The following is a 15,440-nucleotide window of genomic DNA, read 5'->3' on the forward strand; positions in this document are numbered from 1 at the left end:
ACTAGCACCATCTGTCTGGTTACTGTAAGTGCCCGTTGGTGAGTTTTTCAAAGTATGACTTGTATATGACTTTAACCCATGTAATAATAAAAATTGCTCAACCAAATATCAAAAGTTTTTAGGTCTTCGGTCGTTGAGGCTTCCTCATGATTTTTGATGCAATTTTTCTCCCTCGACTAGATTTTCCTACATGTAGCCATGTCATGGTAGCTTGCTTTTCGTGTCAATTTTGCACATAGTGGTGCATAAATTCAAAATTTAGTATCTTCAAAACTTTTGTTTCAAAAATTGTAGAGAATTCTTGAGGGTTGAAAGCAGCCCTTTTGGGGTTGTGGTTTGGAAGATACATTATGTTTCCTGCAGGGTACCAGATATGGTAGCCCATATGTAGTTTGGTGAAGGGTAAGTGGTGAAGGCTTGCATGTTTTGTGGCATACACACATTGTGAAATTGTGGTTTTAAATAATAAATTGATGAAGGTAGAATATTTTTTTCTCAATTGCATTGGTTGGCGTGTGTTGTAATTCCATGCCAGGGCAGTAGCTTCCTGATTTCCATGGTGGTTTATTGGGTGGGCATGTGCTTGTAAATTCCCAAGGGATCACTTAACTTACCTTTGAGTTGTGGATTTATTTGAGCTATTTTGATACAATTTGTGGTGCTGAATTTGTGTCTTGAGTCTACTGGGAGACATTGATATATAGAAATTCCCCTTGTTGTTGTTTTCCTAACAATGTCACGAAGATGGGGGGGAAAAAGAGCAATGCCTTTCATGAGATGTTCAACTGGTTCTACAGAGTTTTAATGAGAAGAGACGAGAAGAAGTCTTGAGTAAAATCTAGCCTTAGATATGGGATTCTCAAAGTGATTAATGTAAAGCAACCACAACCGTATCATACTTAAAGTGCAAGAGATTGGCTTCAAGAGTGGTTGGAAACCAAGCCACAAAATGGAAGGTGCTAAACCATATCTATTGTAAACTTGCATACCAAAGCCAAGTGTGGTTTCATTTTATTAAAATTTTGTGCGTGAAGTTTCATCTTTTTTTAAAAAAATTCAAAGAATTTCCAATGCTATATAAGTCAAATCTCATAATTTTAAGTGTACTCATCATTTGTGAGATGTAAGCCACCATCTCAAACGTGCATGAGCACACTCCGTTGTTTCATGCCATGGCTGATAGTGAGCACTAAACCATTATAGCCACTAAAGGCACCGCCATCCATTATGACAATCTCCACCTCATGTGGAATCCACCACAGAAAGCCCACAACCTCCAGCTTGGGAATCCTCCACCCAAAATGTACAACCTCCACCTCATGTGGAATCTACCATAGAAAACTTGTAGCCTCCACCTCATGTAGAACATACCCTTAAGATGTTGCAATTTCCACCACTTGTAGAACCTACACCTAAAAACTTGCAAACTCGCAAACACCCCCTTCCCCCCCTTCCCCTTCCCCTTCCCCTTGGTGCCTCCTTTATGTATTTCAAACAAAAGAGCAACAACACTTGATTCAATTCCAGAGGGACATGAAGGACAAGGAAATAAGGGCCAAGGAGTAAAGGGAAAAATAACAAGAGGATCATGGGGACCTCTTCTAATTATAGGTCCCATACCACAAGCAACCCAAGTGGCGATGTGGGCAATGAAGAAAACGACACCAACACAGTTTCTCCCATGCAAGAAGCAAAGGATGGGGAAATTCATTCTTATTGACCACCTTCAATTAGAGAAAATGGAGGCAAAGAGATTAAAGAAAGTAGAATAAAAAAGAAAAGAAGGAGAAAGACAATAGGTAGAGAAGCAAAGGAACTGAGAGGATGAGGAGAGGAGAAGGCAGGAGGGGGAGAAGAGACAACATTAGGATGGAGGTAGGGCCAAGGCCAAGAAATCTTGCTAGGTAGTTTGAGGCTAGTTGAGGCACAGTGTAAGGTGATTGAGGAACGTGCTCGAGTTGCTCATCAAGCTACAAGTGGGAGCTTTTCTCCCAACAGGATCCCACAATGTGCAAAGAAGAAAACAAATGCAACTACCACTCCCAAAGAGTAGCAAGCACAAGAAGAGAGGAGAAACAAATATAAGAATGATGCACCTCAATGGGCACGACAACCACCTCCACCTCCACCACCAACAAATCAAAAGAAAAGAATATGGAGGCTAGAAACTGTGGCGGAAGATGCACAAATACCAAAAGAGTGCATATTCAATTATTTTAAAAGCTCCTTGTTTGCAAATAGTCTATGAAATTATCTTAGCATGTACCAATGGCCCTGAAGAATGTAAATGAGGATACTTTGGTCGAGCTATCCACATATGGATCTTGTTGTATGTCCACACCTAGAGGGTCATGTTAAAAGCCATTGATATAGGACTATCTATGAGTTTGTGAAATGATAGTTTTGTCCATAAGCTCTAGTAACCGAACTCTTTTGAGAGATGTAATTTCTTCAAATATAATCAATCTGTCTTACGGTCTATTTGTATAGTTGTAGTCTCTAGTTAGGACAAACAATACAATAGGTTATAGGCACACTACACTAGCATGTGATCCTATTGTGTTGCTTAAATAATGAACTTAGGTCATTAGATGCTTGATGATGACATGAATTGTTGTATGTGATAGTTTCATCTCTATGGACCATTGCATTTTACGTCCAGGAACTAAAGTTCTAAAAAAAATAGATACATTATCTTAGAATATACCCAAGGTTTCATGTTGTTGCAAAATCTTTCAAATGTGTAAAATCGATATCCCTTTGGAAGAGAGTTGTAGCCGACCAAAAACCATTCTCCTAGACTTGGGGTCAAACTTTCCCCTATGTTCCTTCAGTACATGGACATATGTATCACTCCCAAAGATCCAAAAATGGGAAACGTTGGGCTTCTTACCAAAATAAGTTTTGAACGAGGTCTTTCTTGGAACTAAAGAGGTTGGAGATCGGTTTATGGTAAGAACTTCCATTGCAGCTGCCTCTACCCATAAAGACTTTGGCAATTCTCGATGCTCAAGCATGGTCCATGCCATCTCTGCACTATCTTCCGCTTCACAACTCCATTCTCTGAAGGGGATCCATTATTTGCAAGCTTATATTCAATTGTACGTAATAGTTGCATCTCCATGGATGATTGCATTTTATGTCCAAGAGGTAAATGTCTCAAAACCAAGATACATTATCTTAGAATATACTCGCGGTTTCATGTTGTTGCAAAAGATTTCATATGTAGGGTCTCAATAAGAGTTAGTATGTAGAGAATAATAGGCACAATACCTTGGCCTAAGATATCAACCTCTTGTATGGTACAATGGCTATTTGACAATAGTGTAGATTACATCGCAAATTGTTTTACATGCTTATGATGCAAAGGAATTTTCAAAAGTGGTTTTCTCTTTCCAATTTTTAATATAACTAGTCTGGCCGACAGCCTTCAACCGCCTCTCTCTCTCTCTCTCTCTCTCTCTCTCTCTCTCTTTGTGTGTGTGTGGCCGGGGGCTGCAAAGAACATAGGCTGGATCAAGGAGCTCTCGTCATGTGTGTAGGTGGGAATCCTTCCCCTTTTTATAATAGCATAGATAAACAAAACTCAAACAATATTCCTTGTAATGCAACATACAACAATTGTTACTTACGTCCAATCATAAGCAAAGGAAATATGAATGAACAAAAGATAAAGAAAACCTATCTCCTTCAATTTTCCCATTTGAATGTGGCCAACAACAAGTCTATGTCAAGCTATGTCAAGCTATGTCTTTACCTTCATTGGTTGCAATTTTATCGTGATTATGTTTGCAAGATTGTACATCACAGACTACCACACAAGAAACATATGTGGTTGTATTAGAGACCTAGGCTTACTTTATGTGGCTATATTAGAGATGTAGGCTTACTTTTCTAGTGGGAGATCTTTACATTACTAAATGTTCCAAATTTTTCATTGTAATAGTAAAAAATGCTATCCAGCTAGCGTGGAATTCAAGATCAGATGTGAAAATGAAGCACATTGATATTAAGTATCACTTCATTTGCAAAGTGCTTAAGGACAAGCATATCATGCTTGTCAAGATTCACACATGAAACTCTAAAAATCTCCTTATAAAAGGTCTACTCTCCCACAAAGATTTCCATGGGCGAGTACTTATGGGCAGTGGGTAGAGATATGATCTCTACACACCTTGTATATATGTCCATACCTTGCTTACATGCATAGTTTTCTATAAGTGGGAGGTCATTGATTCAAAGGGTCAAGTGCTTGGCCGAACAAGTTGGTTGATTATTACTAGCCTAACTAGATATTCTTTTGATTTATTCTTAACACAAGTGAATAGGGAGCTACAAGTTTACTGCAAGGAGCTACAACCTTATTGTCTATGTGCTCTCCTCGCTTCCTCTTTCTCTTGCATTCAAGCTATTATGCACACTTTTCCAATATGCAAATATTAGTCATCATGTATATTCTATGCCTTTATGATTTTCAGAGTATGCATGTGGATCTTTTTAAGATCATTGTTTGGTAGTAAGTTGATGCTACTACTTAAAGTAAATTTGTTGCACATTTACCTACAAACCTCATTGCTTTTTCAAATCATTTTCTCACAAATGACAAAAGATGAGTATCCTAGGCTAGATGTTCCCTCTACACTCTAACTCATGCTCAGCTCCTATTCTCATTTACATATGGGCATTTAGGCTCCCATAAGGCTAGACACAATTTAGGCTCCCATAAGGTCACACACAATATCCACCAATATTTTCATTGATATACATGCATTAAATTTTTTTGAATTTTCTAAATTGATCTTTTGTATGCTAGAGTTTTAAGACACAATCAACACCTATTGCTTTGTCTCCATCCATCACCATTTTGAAATGATAGGCTAGGTGTTAACCCTCACGAACACCCTATCACCTTCGATGGATGCATATTATTTATTTGATTGAGTCATGGACCGGGCTTGTTGATCCAATAGGTGTGTAGGTGATCGTCAGTGAGAGGCACACCACTTATTTTATTTTTATAGTAATTTGGTAATGATTGGTCACTGTGGGCGTCCATGTGTGAATGGGACAAACTCTTATAAAAGGTCCATTTGACCTAAAAATCCTCATTCTCTGAGGTGTGAGCTAAGAAGTGCTCTTGCTCCGTCTTTGCCTCCTCCTCCTTTGTGTGCTCACAGGTGTGTGTGTGTGTGTGGATGCTTGAGAGAGAGAGAGAGAGAGAGAGAGAGAGAGAGAGAGAGAGAGAGAGAGTGATCGAGCATTGCGGCGGCTTCGATGGCGGCGAGGTGGTTGAGCGTGGCATCGATAGCACCTCCTTCTTCGCAGCAACACGCGATCCTTCACGACGGAAGCATTGAACGGTAAGTGACATACCCCTGTCCCTTTGAGCTTGCTAGGATCTTCTAGTTGTGTGTTTGCAGTCTTTCAAGGCTCGTACATAATGCACATGCAAGTTCCCAACTTCCAACACGTACGGCAAAGCGTACATTTTTGGCGCCATTGTCGGGGAGGGCCTTGCATTAAGCTTGAGGAGCACTCAGTGCTACCTCTAGAAGCCTTTCTTCCACCAGTTTTCTGTTTTCTAATGAGTTGTGGGGGAATTGTTAAATGGCTGCAATGGGCAGATTAGCAGGTTTTTGTTAGCTACTATTAAAAGTGAATGTATTGCACAATTTTAGCAGGTTTTTGTCAGCTTCTGTTAAGTGGCTATAAGCTCTATCAATGTTGCACTGGACTTATTTTTGTTAGTTTTGCAAGATTTATAATGTGCAGGCGTTAGTAGGTCTGTAGTGAGTGTAGACAGTGAGAAGTAGAGTAGACAGTCAGCAGTAACTGTCTGTGAATGTGCAATGTAATGTGTTTGACAGTGTGTTAGCAGAGGTAGTTAGCATTAATTAGTTGTTAATTATCTTTGTTAGTTGAAAAGAGGTTAGACAGAGCTCGCAAGAGCTGTTGTCTGCGCGTGGGAGCTCGGCGTTGTCGGAGGATATGTGTTTGAAACGTGAGCCAGGTCAGCACCGGGGCTGCTAGCTGTGAAAGAAGAGAGAAAAAAAAGATGCACAACACCGCACAATTGTCAAGTAACCTCTTCAAAAGAGGAACAAAGTGCCAAAATAATGAATTTTATGATGCTGACAAAATCCGCTGCATAATAGCCAAGGCGGTGCTGTTAGCAGCATCGTTAACTTAATTAATTACGAATTAAGGAGTTTAAGCTCCCGTTTACAAAATCTAGGCCAAATTAGTTTAGCATGCACTGATTCAAAATGTCCGCCGATGATCGGTTTTTATGAACGTTAGGCTAATCATGATGGACTGCCTGCAAAAAATTTCCTTGTGTTGCCAAATCTGCCTCTTTCTGCTTATATTCTCGATTAGGAATGGCTTCCTCTCCGCAAGAGAGAGAAACAGTCCCGTTTTGCTTAGCTTTAACCTCTTTGCTTGCTTCCCTCGACTCCTTGCTTATCTCTTCCTCCGACTCCTTTGCTTATCTCCAAGAGCAAGAGGCCGAGAGTTGCCTCTTACTTGTCTGTGAGTGTGAGTGTGAGAGAGAGAGAGAGAGAGAGAGAGAGAGAGAGAGATCCCTTTTTCTGTCGTTCCTGCTCTTTTTTTACTTGATGCATTCCCAAAAACTCCCCTATTTTTAGCTTTTAAAAAAAATCCCCTCTTTGGTTGTCACGGCGCCTGTGATGTGGTAGGGCCGAGGTGGACCAGCTTGAAATGCAGCGCTTGTGGTGCCAAACAGGTTTGCCATGGCGAGGTGCTCAGCTCCCGCTTCAAGCTTGCGCTCGTCAGAGTCCCAAGACTGGGCGCCCTTCTTTCCCTGCACTGTTGAACGCACTTTGCCTGTACGTTTTTTTCTTATGCCCCTTCACACATGGTTACACCATTTCCCTTATTGGGCGGGCGGCCATATAGCCCTTGGACAGCCATGCCTCTCTAACTTCCTTGGGCGGCCTTTAATTTATGGATGGCCACTACTGTGTACAACACATTTGGCACGCATATCGTCATGCTTTCGTAAAGGCGCCACATTTGGTATACATATCGGGCAAGGCATTGCTAAGCACAACATTTTTCTCCAGCAGTCCTTGACTAACATTATCCTCGTGAATTTTGATGCCCATATCAACATCTCGTATAACGCCACACGCCTTTAAGATGCAGGTATAGGTGATTGCATTTGCTGGAAGGCATTCCCTTCGCATTCGGTTAGAACTTCATTGAGCTTCTTTGCCACAACCTTATCAACATCAGGCAGTCCCTAAATGACAATATTGTCTCAAGTTTCATCGCTCATATCAGTGTCTTTCATCCAGCTCAGCAGTGCCGGCAACTGACACCGACCTCAAGCCGTATTATCTCATCAACCTAGACTTTGTCTGACGAGCCATAAATTCTTGTAGACTTCTGAAGCTGCATAGAATGCATACAAACCCTGCTAGCCTGTAAAATTCCCAGATGGCACAAGCGGACCAGACTGGTACGGAACTGGCCCTCAGTGAATCTTTAATATCTTGGCAACCGCAACTCCGATTGTTAATCTGAAAAGACCGACGCGCTCTACAAAGTGAGCACTTCAAACCCATGCATTCATTTCGTTTTTGTCCCCTTAGCTATAGTTGCCCAATCCAGTACGGATATGCAATTGACTCAAACTTCAAACTGCCATAACTTCTTCACCGTAGCTCCAATCGACGAGCTATAAAGACAGACCCATAGAGCACTTCTAGCATTGCAGTTCTAGACCATAATATCCTATCTATAATCACTTCAAGCATACTTATTTTTAGCATAATCAAGGCATCTGTTGGCTCTTTAAGCCACATCACCTGGCATACATTAATCGTAAACTAGCTTGTTAGCAAGCACTGAACATTGACCATTAATCACGTAAGCTTCAGTTAAGCCCAATGTGCATCTTTCTGGTATCTTTCTTAGCATGGGAGCGGAGCTACATGACATCACTCCCTCTGAACCTGCACAGCCTCTGGTCTATGCCAATTGCACTTTAATCTGCATTTGTTATAGGTACCTTAAGCTCGTTGGCATCATCAGACCCACGTAACTGGTAAACATATGGAAAATAATGTAATGCTTATACCCTATCATCAATGTTCTAGCTTAATCATTAGGTAGCTGGCCATCAAAAATCTTGGAACCGTATCTGCCGTATCTCCAAAGCACTCAATCATGGAAAACTTGTTTAGTTAACCCCGCCAGACTCAAGTGCTCCAGTTAATGATGCACACGGCTTGACCATCAAGCTCACTTTAGGGAACCCTGTCAAGCTCAAGTACGCCTTACTCTTCACACGTAATGGCTGTCAAGTCCTTTACTTCAAGTTCTGGTAGCAGAACCAACTTATAAGATGTGAAGATACTTCATCAATTGTCCAAAGAAGTAAAGTGGAAGCTATCCATGTAAGCTTATTGATCGCATAAACAAAACTCTTTTGACTTAGCATAACCTAGAAAACAAAACCTTGTACCATGCAACCTGCTACAAGAAACGACTGATATCCTTTGAATTTGCAACTTTCACTTTAGAAGCCTCCAAGATCAAACCAAATAATAAGGAATTGCCCACACACTAGAGCATCATAATATCCACATGAGCATACATTTCCTGTATCAATCAACATCAAGCATTTCTGGTGCAAATATGCTACCCGTGGTTCAAATAGCACGTCATTACTATGCATACTTGACAACATTCATCCATATTGAATCTGCTTATCAGTCTCCTTAGAATCTCCTGGATCAAACACCATTGAGATCACATAGCATTGATGGGCTCCACAATATACTAGAGCTTCACCTGAAGCATAGTGCAACACCCACATCTCATAAACTTTTGGCAACTTAAGCTCGTTACCTGCTAGCAAGCATTAAAGAATTTTGATTCCCTTTTACTGGCAGCCAAGCCATCACTGACATAAGCATCAACAGGAATAGCATCCAAATACAGCCACATTTGGCACATTGTCCAAGAAAATGAAAAACCCTGTGCACTTTTTGCAGTATCAATGATGATTTAGCATCATCACCCCCTCTAGCTTCATGGTCATCACAAAAAACGTTGGGACTCTCTAGACCTGTATCATCAGAGGAGTTTTTACGTGTTGGTGTTTCAACTTGATCATGAAAAACAGCTTCAACCTGTAAATCTTCATCCATAGCATCCTCGGAAAAATCACCCTTGGAAGTCTCAACATTCATCAAAACTGTAGGAGTTATCTCCTCATGCAGCCCATGTACAAGCATAGATGTAAAATCCATGTCAATAATCTGTTCACAATCAGTATGATCTAGTCAATTTTCATACTCATCAATATCATCCTGTGCTTCCTCATCTACATCCATGTTACTTAGCAATCCATCATAGCACTGCAAAGGTTCATCTGGCACCCCCTCTGAAGAGGTACATGCATCAAAAAGCTCTTCTATACTATCATGATCATCTTCTTCAGATCTAGACTAAAAATCATCAATTATGGAATCCTCTAGCAATCATAGGTTCATTGGCATTCTCAGGCTCATCCTGTGCTAGGTCCACAATCTTGGTCTCTTCATCAGCTATTGTGTATATAATAGCTTTATTTATGCAATCATCTGCAACAACATGTTATCCTGCTCGGCTATAGTGCAAATAGTTTCAGTAATATCCTATAGAGGCTCACCTGCTTGATGAACTCCTTCAAAGTAACCCATGTCAAGGTCATCAGCTTGTGAACCGCTTGTCGTACAGTCTACGTCTTCACTGGAACGATTATTGGAGGTAGCATCCATGCGAGCAATCTTTGAAAAAAAACGTATAATGTTTCAGCATTAAATTCATCATTTACGTTTTCTTCGTTCCTCAAAATATGCTCCTCCGAAACTGAATCTCGTACTTCCAATTTCGCATTTTCTTTAGCTTTGCTTCTTGCAAAAATGTGTTCCCAAAATTCATCATAGTTGAGGAACTGTATTTGATCCCCTTCACCTTTACCGAAGACAATCTGGCTTTGTTCAGTAATATTCTTTATTTCTAGATCTAGAATCCTTGAGCTTTTGTAAATAAATTCCTCTGCAAAATAGTCCCACCGTGTGAGATATGCTTCTGCCAGTTCTTGAACCTGCCTTTTAAAATCTCAGTTTACAACCTCTTCAAAAGCTGCAATCATTCGATCTTATGGAATATTTTGGCTCTTCATCTCGGCTTCATAACATGCAATAAAACATTCTGGATCATATCCTTGAAAAACACGATACTGCTCCCATACAATATCAAGTGCCATCTCTACTACATCATCAATTTTCTTTTTATCTACATGTATTTCGCTCCCTGTAGACATCCCTCAACTAATTCTAGTATTTTTGGTACTTCTGCAATTGCTAGATTTTTATCAAATCCATTGGAATTGAAATTGTTAATAAACTGCTTCAGTTGTTCCGGCATCTCCATCTTAACCTCCCACCCCGGCTCGTTTCACGTCGGATTCACCAAGTGTCGGGGGATACGTGTTCAAAACATGAACTGGGTCAGGGCTGCTAGCTGTGGAGAAGAGAGAAATAAAAGATGCACCACACCGCACAATTGTCAAGTAACCTCTTCGAAACAGGAACAAAGTGCCAAAAATAAATGAATTTTATGAGGCCGACAAAATCGACGCACAATAGCCAAGGCGGTGCTATTAACAACATCATTAACTTAATTAATTACAAATTAAGGAGTTTAAGCTCCCATTTACAAAATATAGGCCAAATTAGTTTAGCTTGCAGTGATTCAAAATGTCCATCGGTGATCGGTGTTGATGATTGTAAGGCTAATCATGATGAATTGCTCGCAAACATTTTCCCTGTGTTGCCAAATCTACCTCTTTTTGCTTATATTCTCGATCAGGAATGACTTTCTCTCCGCAAGAGAGAGAGTCCCGCTTTGCTTAGCTTTAACCTCCTTGCTTGCTTCCTTCAACTCCTTGCTTATCTCTTCCTCCGACTCCTTGCTTATCTCCAAGAGCAGAGGGTGAGAGTTGCCTCTTACTTGTCCACGAACGAGAGAGAGAGAGAGAGAGAGAGAGAGAGAGAGAGAGAGAGAGAGAGAGAGAGAGCTTGCATCCGAGAGCGGGAGAGAGAGAGAGCCCTTCTTGCTTCGAGAACGAGAGAGCCCCTTCTTGCTTCAAGAACGAGCGAGCCCCTTCTTGCCTCAAGAATGAGAGAGAAAGAGAGCTCTAGCTTACATCCAAGAGCGAGAGCCCTTTTTCTATCGTTCCTGCTCTTTTTTGACTCTACACAATGCCCCTCCTTGCCCTCGTTGATGCATTCCCAAAAACGCCCTTATTTTTATCTTTTTTTAAAAATCCCCTCTTTGCCAGCGTGACAACCCGCCTGTGACGTGGCAGGGCCGCGGTGGACCAGCTTGAAATGCAACGCTTATGGTGCCAAACAAGTTTTCCATGGCGAGTTGCACTCCTGCTTCAAGCTTGCTCTCGTCAGAGCTTTCCAACGCTGGGCGCGAGCCCTTTTTTACCTGCGTTGTTGAACGCACGCTGCCTACACGTTTTTCTCCTCTACTTTCTTACACCCCTTCACACATGGTTAACCCATTTCCCTCATTGGGCGGGCGGCCATATAATATGGCCCTTGGACGGCCATTGCCTCTTTAACTTCCTTGGGCGGCCTTCAGTTTATGGGCGGCAACTACGGTGTACAACACATTTGGCACGCATACCATCATGCTTTCTAAAGGTGCCACATTTGGTATACATATCGGGCAAGGCATTGCTAAGCAAAACATTTTTCTCCAGCAGCCCTTGACTAACATTATCATTGTGAATTTCAATGCCCCTATCAACATCTCGTATAATGCCACATGCCTTTAAGATGCAGGTATAGGTGATTGCATTCGTCGGAAGGCATTCCCTTCGCATTCGGTTAGAACTTCACTGAGATTCCTTGCCACAACCTTATCAACATCTGGCAGTCCCTAAATGACAATATCGTCTCGAATTTCATCACTCATATCAGTGTCTTTCATTCAGCTCAGTAGTGTGGGCAACTGACACTGATCTCAAAACGTATCATCAACCCGGACTCTGTCTGAAGAGTCGTAAATTCTTGTAGACTTCTCAAGCTACATAGAACACATACAAACCTTGCTAGGCTATAAAATTCCCAGATGGCACTCCCACCAAGCAGAACCAGCCCCGGTGAATCTTTAACGGCCAATATCTTGGCAATCGGAACTCCAATCGCTAATCTGAAAAGACCGCGCTCCACAAAGTGAGCACTTCAGACCCATGCATTCATTGCATTTATGTCCCCTCCGTTGCAGTTGCCCAATCTAGTACGGATCTGCAATTGACTAAAACTTCAAACTGCCATAACTTCTTCACCGTAGCTCCAATCGACGAGCCATAAAGACAGGCCGATAGAGCACTTCTAGCACTGCAGTTCTAGACCATAATCTCCCATCTATAATCACTTTAAGCATACTTCGTTTTAGCATCATCAAGGCATCTGTTGGCCCTTTAAAGCCGCATCTGACATACATTAATCGTAAACTAGCTTGTTAGCAAGCATTAAACACACTGGCCATTAATCAGGTAAGCTTCATTTAAGCCCAATGTGTATCTTTTTGATATCTTTCTTAGAATGGGAGCGGAGCTGCACAGCGTCCATGTGACAATATTATCCTCATGAATTTTTTTTGTGAAAAAAGTTTATTAAAAATAAAATAAAATAAAAATAATAAAAACACTCGAGATATTTGAGACTAAAAAGAAAACTCAAAACAAAAATTAAAAAAACCTTATCTTAAAAGGAAGGATTGGAATCATTCCCCGAGACTCGAGCCCGAGCCTGAGCCCAGGCCCAGGCCGAGGCCCAAGCCTAGGCCTCAATCCTCAGTCTCATGATATACTATACACACTACTTTATATATAAAGAATAGGACCTCAAGTTAAGGGAGGGCATGTGGGACAAGTTCCTCAAGTCCTCCACGATTCCCTTTACACTCACCCTTTGGACTTATTAATTCTAGCCCTCTCCCCACCTAGGAAAAGACTAGTTTTAGGATTCTGAGGGTTGTATGTAGCCGAATTGGGATTGTAAAGCACGACACGTTCCTCTAGCCAAGACGCTTGTTTTGAGCTATCACACACCATATCCCGTGGCTTGGATAAAAAAAGGGGACCAAAAATATTTAAAAAATTGGATTGTAAACACCTAAAAAACTAGGTGAGCAGCTTTCACGGGCACTCACCAACACTTCTAGAGTGCTGAAGTCACATGCACCTACGCTCTGGTCTTGTGCTAGAGGACGAGCACATAGAGAGTGTCTCCGTTTATGCGGGCAATCATTATTCCTCCACCTTAGGCTCTAGGCCCTCAGTGGGAACCCAAGGTAGTGCCACTCAGGACCCACATATTGCATCTAGTGACTCTTCCTTTGACTATAACATCTGGAGGGTTACCTGATGCCTAATCTCGATAGCTCAAGCCAAGACATGCATGCCATGGGCCCACGGTCCCGGCTAAGCGTGCTTAGCCGCTCGAAGGAAACCTTTAGTAGAGCCGCTCACTCCAAACATGGAGCTATGATGTAAATGAGGGGGGTGGGGAAGTAAATTCGTCATTCATGACCAATGTAGACTCCATGCTCTTGGAGAGTGTGCATGTGAATACTCCATTCACTGCACCCCCTGGCTCTTCATAGCTATTCCCCTTCGAGGTTATATTACTTGATGGTAGAATCCTTGCCGAAGTGCAAGAGGTTGAGCAGTATATCATTGCACCTAGGGAAAAGGAAATCGAGAGCTTACGTAGGGCAGAGCAAAGGAGAGAGTTAAAAGCAAAATCCCCTATGTCAACATCCATGCCAGGCGAGCAATCAAGTGCTATTGAATTAGCGACTACTAAGGGTCGATCCATAGAGAGCCACATTGCATCTAGTTCAAAGGACACCCCTAGCACCTCAATCCTAGATGGAGCATTTCTAAACAAAAACTGGGAGTATGAACTACAAATGGAGACTTTAACCGACCTATACACAGGTCACAACTATCACGTGGGTTGGTTAGATGTCGTACAATCCACAACAGGGGCTTCTAGTGTAGAGGATCAACAATAAAGAGTTTGTGAGGTCATCCATAGGGTTATTAAGATGGAGAGACCAAACAAGGGGATCCACATGCCTTCAACGAGTCTCATGAGATTTTTGGATACAGGGAAGACTAAGCAACCAACCTTATCGCGGATGGAGACTCCCTTGGTAAGTCCAATGGATCCTCCATATGTTGTTTTTCTAGGGGTCTCAGTACAATATGAGCCCACAAGTGATAGCTTTACCTTTCCAAGTGTAGCTCATCTTTCTCTTGATGACACCAGGGCTACCATGCCTACCCTAGTGATGGGCATGACAAAAAACACGCCATGGACTTCATTTGTTATTAAAGCACCGCTACATGGTAGCTCAATGCTTGCAACAGTACCTACAAGTGTGTACCAATCATATACACCTATGGATCCTCGTGCTCATGTAGCTACCCCTCCCATTGTTTCATTAACTTATGCTCCACAACCACAACATCCAAGCTCTTATTTCAATGGGACCATATCAACTACCACGCCTGTTATGCCTAGGGCCACACATATGAACTTTGGGCCACCACATGGCACAACACCGAACCAAACTTAGAACCCAAGGGCTTCCTATACACCAAGCCCAATGCCAATACCTACTCCACATGTAGTCTCTGGAGTGCCTTTACCCACGCGATGCCTGCTCACTTAGGTGACTTGGAAACATTTGCTCAAGCTATCACTCAATCTATTGCTGAGAATATGTGTAACACACGAGATAGGGAGCTTAGAAGTAAGACATTACAAATATCCAAAGCTCACACAAAAATTTAGTGGAGATGGGGATGTGAGAAAGCATATCGAAGTGCTTGAACAAACATGCAATTCCCTAGGAGAACGCAACGACCTGCATAAGAGTAATTCTTTAAGCCTGACCTTAAGTGAAAAGGTTTGGGATTGGTATAGAACCTTAAGAGTGGAAGAAAAAACGATTTACCCTACTCTTAGGAGGCTGTTCTTGAAAGAATACATACGAGAGGGAGTGCTTTGGGGTGTAGCATCTCAGCTCCAGAAACACCAACAAGAGGAAGGAGAGTCCATGAGAGACTTTATTAGTCGCTTGAAGCGTTTGAATTCTCGTTGTAATTCAAATGAGCGCTTCAATAATAGCCAATTTCTTGATAGATTCATTAGGAGATTATGACATGAGGATATCTACAATGGCCTAGTCATTAGAGGTATCACCACTTGCGAAGTAGTCACCACTAATGCGATCCAATTAGAGGATAATTTAATGATTCAAGGAGAAAGAGTGTCTGTTGAGCCTAAATCTACTAGCTCGCAAGCATTGGTGCATCAACCAATAAACCTAAA

The sequence above is a fragment of the Adiantum capillus-veneris genome, chromosome 6 (genome assembly GCF_014529385.1).
Source record: "Adiantum capillus-veneris isolate H3 chromosome 6, ASM1452938v2, whole genome shotgun sequence".
In the NCBI taxonomy this organism is placed as follows: domain Eukaryota; kingdom Viridiplantae; phylum Streptophyta; class Polypodiopsida; order Polypodiales; family Pteridaceae; genus Adiantum; species Adiantum capillus-veneris.